Below are 12,227 nucleotides of genomic sequence, written 5' to 3'. Positions count from 1 at the left end.
AATATTCCGGAGAGACACTGCCCTAATAATTCAAATTCTGCACATTTATTCCATTTTTGTATTCATAATTATTTAAAACCTTATATTGTAATGAGAGTTTTGGAGTGGAGAATACAGACATGGAAAAAGGCTACCTTTTTAAGATCGTTGGAAGACACTGAATGTGGACCGCTTTTAACCTGTCCTATTGAAAATCTGTGGAGACGATTATATCGAACTGTCACCGACCTATGTCTGAAATAATGACGATGATTGTAATAAACTTAAAGTATAAATAAACCATTCATAAACGTTGTAAGTAATAAAATACATCTGATATTTGAATTATAACTGGAATAATAATATTGAAACCAAATATAATATCCATGTTTACGAAGAAGTTCAATATAAGGAAACATCGTATCGTCATTTCTGTTTGAATACGATATTACGGATATGGATGTAACGATGTAGAGTCGAGTAATAAAACGGACTCTGGACTTATTGTCAATGATAGCGGCAAAGTGTGTCCTCATATCTCTTAAGTTTGTTTATTCTTCAATTGGGATTAAATCTTTTATTATCATGGGGGCTGTTCAATAAATACGTCACATGAAATTTCACTTTTCTAAATCTCTCTCCTTTCGTTCCTGCACTACATTATACTTTCTGCAATCCCTTTGTCACAAAAGCTAAACCTCTTTTTTATGTTTGTTATGAAAACTAAATAATGATTTAATGTATATCTGAAATAACGGAATAAGTTTTTTTTTATTGTGAGATATATAATCGGTCAGTCATAAATTAATTCCGGGTTTTTTATTACATTCAACATTATTTACAAATAAGCGGATACTCTGACATTCTTTTTATTTATAATTTCATCAAATATTTACAGTAAATACTTGTCGTCCATCAAAAAGTGAATAGTTTTCTCGTTTAAGTCGTCAGAAAATGCTGGATATAAGCCGCTTCCAATAGGTCTTATGGAAATGTGGGGGAGCCTGTTACCCAGCTGTGTACGGAAAAGTAAATTATGAAAAATAATAGCGTTCAATGTAGATCGAAAATATCACTAAAGATAATTTTGGTCTTCGATTTATTTTATCAGCATTAACATAAATTTTGCCCCAAAATATTTTTTAGCAACTTGTGCTCAACTGAGAGACGTGTGTTGAATATATAAACTATTTGCAATACCTCAAATACTGAGGTTGATTTTTTTTACTATATATGTTTGGAATTCTCCAAATGTGCGACTCACGTACAAGTCAATTTATTATTGGCGACCTTTAGGTTTACTGTAGTGTTTAGATATAAAGTTCAAATTCCCTAATGAATTTATTTGAAATACTCTAGGAAAAGTTGTTACGTTATTTTTCTAGATTGGCTTCGTTTCTCGTAGAAGCGAGATTTTAAATAAGATCTCGGTAACGAGAACTCGAAACGGTTTACCATTCAGAAGCCGTAGCACGAAATGTGGCACGTTTTGCACAACAAAATTCATATATTTTTAGAAAAAAGGAAAAAGATAAAATGACGTAGTCAAAACATCGATTAAGACAACTTAAAGTAATAACTGAGAAGAACTTTAAAACGTCATTTACCACAATATTAGTTAATATTAATATTATTTATAAATAGAATATGGGTTCATACATAAATAGCGAGACACAGGGCTTTAACACGATGTGGTCATGTAACACTCTTATAATTTCTCATGCTGTCTAATCTCTAGTAATTGCAATGTGGTGTACATTTTTACCAAGGTGACCCATGCGCATATAATAGTCGCACCCTCTTCCTTCGTGGTTGCCGACTAATAGAAAAATAATCACAGACAATTGGCAGCAGTATCTCTCGAACATTTTTGAAATAAAAATATTCGGTTCGCCAATCCACATATCACGCATGGCAAGAATCGGCAATTCCCCTTTAACAGATATCCTATTAGAAATCTTTGAGAGGGGCTTATGTCCACGACTTGACGTCCTTCGGCTGAAATAATGATGGTGACTACTACTATTCTATACTCGTAGCTTGCGGTCGCAACGTATTAGCTACGGCATTTCTTTTTCCAGAATATGATAATGTTGCAAACATTATTGTATCGTATACATTAGCGATGGAAAATTAGGATGCAGGCATACCGGTAATTTTAACGACACGTATTACGTATAGTTTCTAAATTTTATGGATTAAGTTATTATTTTAGAAAAATGTTTTAATTTTATTTTGAACGAAAGGCTGCATTTATTATATGTATATTGGTAAATAATCATAATCTTTATAAATTTTTGAACACATAGAAAGGCGTTATGAAAGGTGTTACCATCATCATCTTTTTAACCGTGTTATAACCACAGCTGGACATAAGTATCGCCATAGATTTCGTGATAAAGAAAGTAATGACTCCAGTTAGGTGGGGGGATTTATAACCTGTTTCCTGGAATTATGCTTACTATGTAGAAATTAACTGCAAACATTTATAAAAATTTGATTTAAAATTTGATTAGAACAAGTAAATACTTGATTCTGCAGGTCTTTTTAAAAACAGTTTTCAGTTATTTTAAATCCTTGTCTTAATTACGAGCATTCTAACTTTGCATTTAGTCCAAACTAATTCCATTAACAACTTTGGAGAAATTTAAATAGGATTTCTTTTTACACTTTTATATACGTAAGCTTTTTCTACCAAATTTTTTAATGGATTAATTTTTTAAGTCTGATGTTTCATTTATTATACATTTAGTTATTCACATGACGATATTATAAATAAAATCGCTACTTTATTACTTGTATATTATATTAAATAAAAAGAAACATTTCACAATTCATTAATTTATTCATATTTATCCACATTATCCACTTAGAATTATTTACAGCGACCACTTGTGTACGTCATACGAAGATTGCGAATAGTTCAATTTCATCGAAATTACAATCATATTGAACTTCCTTATAATCACATTCTTTAACTTGAAACTATTAGCGAAAACGTGCTATGTTTCGGGGAGAGTTACATGAAAATTTACAGATATTGTACAAAAATCAATAAGAAATTTCTAATTTTATCGAAAATATAACAGCCTGTAGGTATAAGGAGCTTGTCTTTATTGCTAGTGTTGACCTTATTACACTTTTTCTCTTTATTTTAATCTAATTAAACGTATGGGCAGTCCACCAGATTACTGTCTTTATCTGCCTGTATTTGACCGTGAGAAACAATGCAATTACAATTTGTTAATTGTTTAATTGGAAATGTTATAGGCTTATCAGAAGTCCCATGCATGATTTTATATGTTTGTGTATAATTTAAACCGGCGTATGTTAGGATAAGATCAGAAATTTTATTATATTATTATATATTTATTATATTATTTTATTATATTATTATATTCATTTATAGTAAAACAATATAAAAAGATATCTTGGTCAATGTACACGTAGAAACTGTTGTGAAATAAATGTCTCCGAAGAATTATCGAAGTCTATTACATCCGTAATTCTGTTCGTACACGAGAGAGCCGGGTAATTAAACGGATTATGTACTAATAGGCAACGATAAGAGCATGCGGTCACTGTGTAGCTTCAATCAACATCGGCTCGTAAGTTTTATATTGCGTTAGTGGCTTCATTACAAGCGTTAACTACTAAAACCTACTTGGATGAAGTTTTGAATTCAATTGCGAAGCGATGTTAGTATATGCAAATATTTGAATTTTAACTCGAAGTGTCAACCTCAACTGGACAAGGAAACAATTACTTATGTGTAATTTTATAAGGAGAGAAAATAGAACATAAAATTTGAAAATCATTTTTTGTTCTCTTTTCTTGTATTAGAAAGTGTGGTATACACCACAAATAAAAATAAGTAAGAAAATTATATCGGGCAGGTGTTTTTACGAACAATGTGAACTTCATTTTTTTTTTGAATTTATCTTATTATTTATCGACTTTATTAAAGACGTTGGAAGACTGCTTTCAACTGGTCGGTCGAAATGGAAATATAGGGTAGGTCTATGTTCCGCAATTGATGTCTACGGCTAAAATCATGACGAAATCAATTTTTTTGTGAAGGAACACCTCGGGTCAATTTAACTTCGAGTTTTAAGGTTGCAATCGATTCGAACGTTCTTCTCATACAACCTATCTATTTCATAACTTCACACAAAATATCCAATCGTGTTAAATAGAATCACCAGGGCGACAAATTACCATTAACTAAATTTCGTGAAATTATGCGACCGGAAAATTTGTATCGCAATAAAGCTATTATTTCGGTGACTGTATGATCTATTAAAATTAAATTCCAGTAATATCATAATACTTAATTGAAGGTAGCACAAAGGACAATTGAGAGAAAGTTTATGGGTGTCACTCTAAGGTACTAAAAGACAAATAAATGGCTTAAAAATAGAACAAAGGCACAGGTAAAAACCATAGAGTGGTAAGTCTCAAATGGTATTAACCCGGATATTTTACTAGAAACTAAGATTCCTGGTAGTATGGAGACCATCGATCAAAAAAGCCGTGGGGAAGACAACGAATGTGTTCGAGAGATAGCATCCTAAAGGTAGCAAATAAATCCTCATTGCACGAAATGTGGCAAGAGGTGAAGAAACTCCACTAATTTAATGGGTGAGAAAAGCTCAAAAAGAAATTTTATGTACAAAATGATTCGTTATAGGTGTAAAAGCTTTTAAAAAGTTAATATATAGATCATTTGTCAGCGAAACCTTTTAATTTTTAAGCTTATTTCCAATGACTGTATGAAGTGATCAATAAATATCGCATTCTAAAGGAAATTCTATAGGAATGCATTGGGACAATAACATATGGCACTAAAAAGTCTGCAGGGACATATAGTAAACAATAATTAATGTTATTATATATTAATCCGAATTTTGAAAAACTATTCTATTACTATTATGTTATTTATTATTTTTCAAACCATTAGTTTTAGGATATAATTTACTAATTATTAGTAATACTTGACAGTAAATGAGCTACAAATTCATTCCTTAAAAGCTTTTGCAATAACAACCAACCAACCTGTACATGACTTTTGGAAAAAACATTTTTTGTTGAAAAATCTTGTACAAAAACGCAAAAATTTCTTTGAAATATTGTTACGATTGTGTTTATATATGTTTCGTCCTCGCTTAAGCTCTAAAGGTTTTATTTAGCGTGACCTTACTTATCCTGAAACAACAACGAGGATTGGGATTTATCGTCTTTCTAAACACGGAGGTAACTTTATCAGAATTCGTAATGCCATCGATTTTACTACAAATAAATCGAGATTAAATAAATCTAATTGAATTCTTTAATTAAAATTCAAAGGCGGAAAATTTGTTACTATGTTTTGCTACGACAAAGTTTCAATCGCAAACCCTTTTCTTATTTGAAATGAGTTAAGTTCAAAGTAATTTGTTTACTTTCTGTAAAAGTTTATTAGGGCGTGCTCAATATTTTAGAAACTTTTAATATAACGGTTAAAAATATCCTTGCTATAAGTTATATATATTATATTACATTTATTACACCTCAATGTGAATAGTGAATGGAAACATATTGTATTGTTTTGCTTAGACCACAGCCCTTACACCAAAGCAAGGGCTAATTTCATTAACTGGACGAATATGCCTCCCACGCTGTGCACGGGCAGGTTGTCTTTCCGCTAAACATGAGAGAGGCGGGTAATTGAACGGATTATAAGCTAATGGACTACGGTGTGCAAACTACGGCTACCATGCTTTGTCTGTAAATGTTAGCTGTTTTGGTTTTTACAGCTTCTTTATAGTAATACTAATAAAAAAAATTTACATCAGATGCGTCAACTGACGTATTGTATTGACTAATTGTTATCTACTTGGTTTTCGGTGAAAATTATGATACATTTTTTAAAAGACATTTTAACTTTAACAGAAGACTTTAACTGTCGCGTGAAGGCGCTGGTTGCGGAGAGCGTACCCCACCTACACCGCGTCTACCGGTTTGTGGTTACCACTTGAGAACCTTTTGGCCTCAACAGCCGTCGGTTACACGAGCGATTCTTCGAGCTTCTTACGTGACTTGGCTTTCAAACGGATTTGAGAGGCGGTCACTTACGATGGGTCACCTCAAAGTCACCCAAAGAGCAATGGAGAGGGATGTTCGAAGTTTCGCTGCGAGATCGAAATATAATAATAAATAATAATTTCATATTTTATATTCTTTAGTATTACTAGTGATTTTATTTTGTTATAAAATATTTATATTTGAAATAGAAAAATTATTACTATAAAATCTTTACTTCGCATAAAATTAGTTATGATGGATGAAACAGTATAACGTTTAGAATTCTATCAATGAATTTCAATAAATATAACTTGCAATTAAGTTAAGAGGTAGTCATTGCGGTAATAAATAACTAATTAGCCTTACAAACATGTATTTTTTTAAATGTGATAAATTAGTAATAAAATAACACTTAGTTATTATAATAATCCTTTTATTTTCCTTAGTTCCGTCGCGATTTGGTATAAAATACGTTCTTTGTTTCTTAATTGTTTTGAATTTCTTTGTGTTGGACTACATTGTAAATTATATTGGTTGCGATAAAGTCGTAAATGAATACTGTTAAATTTATGAAGAATAACGGTAGATGGAAGAGATTCGGGTGATTTAAATTTTTGATAATAAGAAAGAGGCGATTGTGGCCACAAGAGACGTAATTTCTCAGCACTTCATAGATTTACCGTGCGGATGCCGGGTCGATCATTTTGTAGAAGGAAAGATCGGATACGATGCCCATGGGCCGTCGATTCGCGTAGCAGGTTAAAGGATGCCTCCCTGCAATGCGTATCAGCGTTCACCCCGACAAGGCTTCTCTTCCTAATAAAACAAGTTTGAAATAATCCTTTTGATGCCGCTTTGAAAGCTCGTTCGAGTAAGGAACTGGTATTTGCTCTTGATAGGCCTAAATACTTCAGCAGTTTATAAAGGGACTGAGGTACCACCTAATAGTAGGTTAGTTATTTATCTTGTTAAAGGTAAAGGAGGATTAGATCAATTATTAGGCTAGTACATATAAAACTCTAAATAATAGTAACCACCATTTAATAAAATATGTTTTTTAAATTTATTAACTGTAACTTACATATGAACGTCTTCTTTGTTACATTGTATTGTAAAATGAACATTATGAAAAAATTTTTTCCGTAAAATTTATGGAAGAAAAATTTTCATGTTTAAAAATACAGGATCTATAGTCCTTATACTTGCTAGCTGAAGCCCAGTAGCTTATTCAGAAGAAATTTTGTGTTCAAGATTTCAAATCTCGCAATTTTTAATGAAAGGATAATTGAGACGAAATGGAGATTTTAATTTTTTGATGCAAATAAAACTATCGCATTTGCACTTTCATTTTCGCATTGATTACAAATTTTTTCGCTTTTTTATGACTATTAATAAATGTAATTCAATAATGTACAGTAAATCGAAAAGTTAACATTTCGTGCCTATATGCTTTAAGTGTGTATTTATCATTGCAACACAAAATATTGCGTGAAGACCTAAATCAGCTTCCTTAAAAAAATAAATTAGTATATGAATTAAAACCCCAAGATGGCGTCTTCTCATTAAACGGTTATCGTTTCCTTCCTGTAAAGTTGAGCAAATTTAAGAGAGCTTTACTTATGTTATACTCTAATTTGCACTGAACGAAGTAATTCCTAAAAATTAGAAGCCATAATTGTACATGTTTTTTATTACGAATTACTTCCAGACTCGCTGGGAAACTTTACTAACAGATTTTTGCTTTGAACCTCCGTTCCTCCATTTAGTTTAAGTTGTTTTTTATTTATGTATATGATTATTTTTCCTTTCTAAATACGTTTTTGTTATGAAGATATATACTTGCATATAGTTTTACCCATAGCTTTTTTACCTCTACAGGTAATATCTACATATATAAGGCAAAAACATTTTTAGGTTATATCTTGTTAGAAAGATGCAGTTATAATATTATTTGCGTCAGTCGTATTTTGTTCCCTGGGCATAAAATATCGAGCTTTTTAGTGTTAAATATAAAACATGAGCCTCATAAAATTAGGCCATTTTGTAAGTCTGAGGTGATAAAATATCGTTGACTGCTAGTCTGGGTCTTTAGAAGCGGCCTGGGACGTAAGTTTTCAGACCACCTTAAAAAGGTCAACTGTCCACGTTGAGGGTCGGATGCCCGTCTAATGTCACATTTTACAAACCGTGGTCTCTACTCAAAAACCTAAAGGCACTAGCGTCTATCTGTTCTGTGTGCTATAAAATCTGTCCACTGCCACTCACACTGTCTGTCCACTTGCCAATCCGCTGGGCTATATAAGTTACTTGTGTTCGTCTGAGAGTCTACTTAGTCCATTTCGATCTCGTAGAGATATCCTGTGCGTAGCTATCGCCATAGCGCATTTAGAAAATAAGTCAATGAAAAATAATAACTACGTTATTACATTATGTTTAATGACAATAACATAACAATATCAGTACGAAGGTATTGTCAAATATTATAATAAAGCAATTGTAGTTTTAGATATTGATACTGTTTTCATAAATATATTACGATGATAAAACTAATATTAATTGAATAAACATATAGTTTGTGCAAAGAACGTGATCTGTTTATGTAATTTGAAAACAAGCAATTTGTGGATCGTGTAGGTTTTGATATTATCTAGGCTTATCTACAAAAGGTGATATTATTTATTTGCAAACTATTTATAAAATTAATAAATTATTATGATTGTTGTTAAATGGCAGTACTTTTCAGTGTTCATACTTTTGTTATTAAAATTTATAGAAATTAATATAATGGAATGAAGACAGTTGAATAATTTTCTTGAAATTTCACTTCATTCATTTCTAAGTGCCCATGTTTAAAAGTAGTTTTTCCTTGAAATTGTTAAAGTAGTGATAGAAAAAAAATTAAAGAGTTTAAAAACATTGACGGTCGTTTCTCAATACGTATATGAAAATGTGCAAAACATTTAAACATTATCGATTTTCCTAGGAAATGGAATTGACACCGTGGAAATATCGAAAAAAAAAACAAAGGTAAAATCTTTCTATAGGCAAACAGTAAACTTTTGCGAAAGGATCTCAGATAATGGCCAAAAATTTTTAATTTCTGGATTAAAAAAATTTCTAAGAATGTTTATGTGCTAAGGGTTACTACACTGTTAATAACTTCATAGAAGAGAGCACATCTTGGCTATGATGTGTTTGTTTCTAGGTTCTTTGTAAAAAATGTATCGTCCCGCGGAATTTCTTTGGCTTGATTTTTCTCAAGTCGGAGGCATTTATCACCCGAACTGGTGGAAGATCTTGATGTTAAGTTTATAATTTGTTACATGTTAAATAAAGAATTTTTGTAAAAAAATTTAAGTACTATTTTGATGGTATTTTATCTATTATCTATCATTTTAGGGTAACGATTCTTTTTATTAAATGGGGTGTTTAAATAACAATTGATAGATAATAGATAACTGATTCACTACATCCATACACGATTGAAATTCTTGAAATACTTTTATAATGCAAACAGCCAAGTATGGAAAAACCTTCCGGTATTTTTCTTTTCAGCTAGCTATAACTAGGGTCTTCAAGATAAGAGTGAATAGGTATATATCTTTTAGGCAAGCATGTACATTCGGAGACCACGTCATCGCTTAACATCACGCGAGACAGAGGACAAATGCTTTGCTTTTAACTAATAAAAAATATGATATTGACTTAAAAATAGGAGTTGAACATTGCTTATAGTCGTCAGATATTTCTGACGACTAAGACTTTTCTATTAAAGAAATTGTTTAATCGCTAATCAATTTGCATTGTATTCACTGTTTTATGGAAATTTGTATTTATAGCTCCAACATTGTAACATTTTTACAATTCTTCATTATATTTTACTTTATAAAGTTAATGTTTTGCTAAACTAAATGTTCCAAAAACAAAATTATGACTTTTAAACCTTTAACATTTAGCTGGAGTAACAGGAAAATCCTCATCCGCTAACAGGGTTATTTAATTAGCTGCAGTAAATACTTTAAGGAATGAAATTTTTAACTCTGTTTCTGAACGTTTTAAATGTCATTATATTTAAATAATTATTAAACGCAATTATGGAACAGTTTTATTTTGGTTTTATTAATTAATATTTGATTGTTTTAATTAATTGAAGGGCCTAACCGTTCTAGAGTGGCACACCCATCCAGAAGGTGGACACACTGTATTGTTAAGCTCATCGGAAGACGCTTGAAGCAGTTTCAACGCCGTCTCCTCTGATGGAATGCGGCGATGTTTGGCGAAGATTAAGCATGTAGGCTCAGTAAGTATTAACTCCAATCCTGAAGAGATGGGTGTAATTCTCGAAAAATAAGAAAGCCGGCAAATCGTTCTAAATTCGAGCTGTGTGAATCGGGATTGTATAATCGGAACGCTTGGTACACCTCTTCCGCCTCCTGTAAGCTAAGGAAACTCCACAGTGTATGGATGGTAGTGTTCACACTTCTCACTCGTCTTATAGAGAAAAGAGGACGGTGGGGTAAGATAAAGTTCCGAAGCGCTTTCCGCAAAATGAATCTTTTAAAAAATTTACAGACTTGCTGCCTGCCGACGGTGTTCAAGGGTGGGAAGTTTCTTAGAAACTAATGCATCATCACCTTTAAATTGAACTGCACGCTGTTCTTCCGAGTCAAGAGCTTCGAGCTGGTATTTATTATAAAGCGTGTTATTCCATTCTTTTAGCTTGATAAAACTAATAATTCTTTTGTAGGCAACTGTTTATGGCATTATAATACTCTTAAAATACCATGTGAGATAAAAAACTCGTTAAATAAAAGATATACATCTTATACCAAGATACTATAGATATTACAAAAGTGATCAAAGTGAAAAGCACTGAAAAACGTTAACCCATAAGGTGGGCAGGATGATTCCAACCTGTAATCTGGTAATCTATGGAGGAGGCCCAATTCCAGCAGTGGGCATCTAAAATCTTGATGACAATGACCGCATAAAACACTTGTCGGTATTTATTGCAGGCTATTATCAAATAAGAGTACGTTAGGAACCATCGTACTTTTAAGTTGGAGTATGATATTATAAAAGAGTCTACTTTGATTCCAATTTCCTTCGAATGAATATATAAAAAAGCTATAAAATGATTGTTCATTTTAAAATCATCAAAGTATGAAGAAACGTCACATAAAGTAAAGATTGTAAAGCGGTTTGTGTGCTGCCGAAACTGCTGTACCTTGCCTTAGGAAAGATCAGCGAGGTGGGGGTCGAGAGAATAGAGCATGAACGTCGCCGCCTCGGACGTTGGCAACAGACTGATGAAATGGCTCAACCGATGCTACCTTGCGTCTCGCCGGGTACTTAAGGCACGGTACAGCGGTATAGTGCTACAAGTATTATTATTGTAACCGTTTGAACTGTGATGAGATTTTAAGTAAAAATATTATGTGTTATAAACTTACTTTTTTAAAATGATATTTTGATTTACCTTTTCAATTTTTTTTCCTATACAACTATCTTATGACTGGTTTATTTAACTACACGCAAGAAAACTGGTGTTTCATTCTAACTTCCGCTTGCGAAGCTTTTTAGCTATGTAAGGACTCGTTTCAAAGCATACAACTTTGTAGCGGTTTACGACTGCTACGTTTGAGTAATATAGTATGCTAATTATTCATATAAAAGTTCTTTGTACAGGTACTAAAGTTTATTAAAATTTTAAATTTTTCTTAAACATTTTTTATTAATGATGGATAAACAGGGTGATTGGTTATAAAAGTAAAAGATTTAAAAGGGTGATTGTATGCACATATGCTGTCAAATTATTAGTTTACGAGTGTATCGTCCATCTATTAAAAAATTAATGTTTACAGAAATAATTAACAATGTAATGATAATATTGTAAGAAAAATTTTTTTGAAAATTGTTTCATATCAAAATCAATTATTACTTATCTCTGTCTCTCAGAATTTGTATTGCAAGAAGTTATTAACCTGTTGCATTCCATTGGAGTTTCAGAGGGACCACTTTATATCAGGATATTGGATAAAGGTGTAAAAGCTGTCTGCTGACAAATGATCTATACTTTTATTCCTTTAAAGCCTTTACATCAATAATCACTCTGTACATTATTATGAATTTCGTTATCGCAATATTCGTAATTTTTAATTCAATTTTTTTAAATCATCTATAAC

This window comes from Battus philenor, unplaced genomic scaffold (assembly GCF_028537555.1).
Source record: "Battus philenor isolate CCGP_79_NKW_IND1 unplaced genomic scaffold, ilBatPhil1.0.hap1 SCAF_5, whole genome shotgun sequence".
NCBI classification, from domain to species: Eukaryota; Metazoa; Arthropoda; class Insecta; order Lepidoptera; family Papilionidae; genus Battus; species Battus philenor.
The sequence above is the reverse complement of the archived record's forward strand: the minus strand, read 5'-3'. Positions refer to the sequence as shown.